The sequence below is a fragment of the Crocuta crocuta genome, unplaced genomic scaffold (assembly GCF_008692635.1).
Source record: "Crocuta crocuta isolate KB4526 unplaced genomic scaffold, BGI_CrCroc_1.0 scaffold443, whole genome shotgun sequence".
In the NCBI taxonomy this organism is placed as follows: Eukaryota; Metazoa; Chordata; class Mammalia; order Carnivora; family Hyaenidae; genus Crocuta; species Crocuta crocuta.
In genome coordinates, this window is record NW_027529446.1 from 361590 (window position 1) to 364829 (window position 3240).

Sequence of the window (3240 nt, forward strand, 5' to 3'; positions counted from 1 at the left end):
CGCCCCCCCCAGGCCCCCGCGCCCTCGCCCCGCGCGCCCAGCCAGCGTCCGCTCCGCGGGTCTCCAGGCCCCTCGCTAGGCTCCCAGGGCGCGCGGCGGGGGTGGCGCTCGCCGTGAACCCGGGGCGCGCACCTCGCGGGAGACACGGGTTTCCTCCACCGCACACAGCCACGTAGGGTCGGGACTGGCTGAGCCTTCGTTTTATGAATGGGGGAACTGAGGCCCGGGAATTTCCTTCACCCTCCGAGGCCCAAACAACAGGAATGTATTCGGCTCATTTATTCACCATCTGAGCACCCACTGTATACTTGACCCTGAACGGTCATTGGGGAGACACTGGGAAGTGGAGCAGACCCTATCGATCAACCCTAAAGTAAGCGTTTCATTACAGTAGTGGGTGAGGCTGCATTAGTTGAGCACCTACTGTTTGTCGCCTTGGCCCTTGTTTTGAAAGAGCTCCATGGGTTTGAAAGACTCTTCTATGCGTGGTGACGAGTGGGTCCCAAAGGTTCAGACGCCACTGGGGCCTCCAGTTCCCCTGCCCTGAGCGGGCAAAACTAGTGACGCTACCAGGCTGCGCGGGGAACCGGACCCCGCGCTGGCTGTCCTGGCTCCCCAGAACCTCGCGGTCGGCCTGCGTCCCGAGAGTCAGGGGCAGAGCTGGGGCGGCGGCAGCGGTTGGGAACCCTGGTGTTGAAAGCTGACCACAAACGGCAAGAGGAGGAGAGAATGGGGCAATCGCTCTGGGTGCTTCCTGGGGCCACAAGCGGGAAGCGTGGTCTTGGGGGACCCTCCCGATGGCCCCGGGGGTCTGGGAGAAGGTGTCGGGGAATGTTAAGCATCACAGGTGGGGTCCTTCTTCCCATCGGAGCCCCCGGGGGCTAGGCTTGGCTGTGGCGGCGCACTGCCCAGCTGCGGGCTCCGGGGCACTAGGGAGCCATGGGAGACTTCAGAACAGGAAAGAGGGGTTGAGCACACCAGGTTTGTTCAAAAACTTGCCCGTGTCAAGCTCTTGGGGGACAGGGGCTGCCTGTTCATGTCCCTGTTGCACAGTCTGAGGGGCCCTGAGGTCACCCCAGTGGGAAGGGATGGAGCTGCGGTCTCCGGGGCCAGTCCTTTCTCCACTGGGCTCTGGCCAGCCCGGTGAGGCCCCAGGGACACGCGAGGGACGCTGTTAGGCAGCTGCTCCGTGCAGCTCGGTGAGGGCCGGGCCTCAGCCCCCAGGACCCCGACTCCCTACCCTGACTCCCCCTCCCCGGACCGCAAGCCTGCCTTTGGGAGGGGAAGCCGGCCTCGTAGAGCCTTCCGCAGCCCCAGACGCAAAGTGGCTTCCCCGGGGCGCGGGCGGCCACCACCCTTGCCAAACTCCCAGCTTCAACCTAGAAATAAATCCCACTTTTAAAAAGTTGGGCTGACATTTGATTAACAAAGTTAGCTGTCTTACACTGTACCGTGCAACGGTACTCAGTGTCTTCACAGAGATGTGCACCTCCCATCTCTGTCTCCTTCCAGAACATTCCATCACACCAAAAAGTAACCCGGGCCTCATCAGTTGCCTCCCCTCCCCAGCACCCATGGGCCCCCTCCCGTCCGTGGAGGAGCCTGTTCTGGACGTTTCACGCACGTGGACTCACCCCGCGTGGCCTCTCGTGTCTGGTTCCCTCCCTGAGCGTCGTGTGTCCGGGGTCCGTCCGTGGGTGGGGGGTGTGGGCGCCTCTTGCTCGCAGCCGAGGGACGTGTGCGTGCGCGGTGGACGCACCTGAGGCACGTGCGCGTTGGGCGTGTTGTTCACGTGTTGATGGACGTTTGAGGTGTTCACGTCTTTTGGTTGCCGTGCATCAGGCTGCTATGAACATCGTGCGTGTTTAGCGGGGCCTCTCGGGCACGTGCTGAGAAATGGAATTGCTGTGTGGAACTTAAAAAAAATTTTTTTATGGTTTATTTATTTTTGAGAGACAGAGCATGAGTGGGGGAGGGTCAGAGAGAGAGGGAGACCCAGGATCTGAAGCAGCTCCAGGCTCCGAGCTGTCAGCACAGAGCCCGACGCGGGGCTCGAACCCACGAACCGTGAGACCATGACCTGAGCCCAAGTCGGACGCCCAGCCACCCGAGCCCCCAGGCGCCCGTGTGGAACTTTCTGAGGAAGCACCACGCTGTGTCCGCAGCGGCTGCCCCGTCCCAGTCGCAGCAGCAGTGGCACGGGTCCCCATTTGCCCACATCCTGGATAACACTCCATCTGTCCTAGTGGGTATGCAGTGGTGTCTCATTAAGGCTTTGGCTTGCGTTTCCCTGATCACTACATTTGTGCATCTTTTCATGGCTTGTTGGCCTTTGGATACTTTCTTGGGGGAAGTCTGTTCAACTTCTTTGCCTGTTTCTAAACGGGGTTGTCTTTTCGTTGAGCTGTGAGGGTTCTCTGCACATTCTGCATACCCAGCCTCTTCTCTGGCCCGGGTCCTGGGTGTCACAGCCCTGAAGACCCTGCTCCAGAGTTGGGAAGGTGAGGCCACTTGTCAGATGCCCAGACTGAGGGCAGGTGAGTGACCCACCAAGGTCTCACAGGTTGAAAGTCCTGTCGGATGCTAAGGGAAAAGCTGGTCACAAAAGGCCACGCGGTGTGGTCCCCCGTGTGTGAGACGACCAGAACGGGCTCATCCACAGACGGGAAGGCGCTCATGGGGGCCGGGGGCTGGGGGGTGATCACCAGTGGTGGGGGTGGTTCCTTTGGAGAGCNCCTGCTCACGCTGTCTCTCTCTCTCTGTCAAAAATAAAAAATAAAATATTTTAAAAAAAAAAGCCATTGAACTGGGCCCTGTGAACGGGCGAACCGAGTGACGGTGGAGTAGATCCCAGCGGAGCTGATAGGAAAGTAAGCAGTGAAACATACACCCCAGGCCCAGCAGGACCCAGTGCCCGGTCTGCTGCCTCCACTGGCCCAGGGGGCACTGGTGAGTTCTCCCGCACTCAGGCTGGGGAAACCGAGGCCTGAGCCGGCATCGTGAGTGGCGTTCACCGTTTGGTTACCACGCCGGGTGTCTGCTTCGTGAGTGCCATGCGCTGGGTCTTGGCAACAGTCAGTTAACATCGGCCGCAACCACATGTGGAGCCATGGCTCGTTTTACGGAGGGGGAAACTGAGGCACAGGGTGGGGCAGTTGCAGCAGTCCAGGCTCTGGGAGCAGCGGGTGATGGAGGCCTTGGGCAACTTCCTGTTTTCCTGTTGGGAGGGGCTGGCCACTG

The 3240-nt window shown here is 60.5% G+C and overlaps 1 protein-coding gene across 1 annotated transcript in view; it reads right to left on the minus strand.

The window, feature by feature from the left end:
• The window catches only part of PLPPR3 (phospholipid phosphatase related 3), a 6609-nt gene extending 4890 nt beyond the window's left edge, over positions 1-1719 (minus strand). The window contains 1 exon segment of the mRNA XM_077760636.1: positions 1635-1719. The gene's annotated coding sequence lies outside the window, so the exon portion shown is untranslated.
• Positions 1720-3240: the final 1521 nt, after the last annotated feature.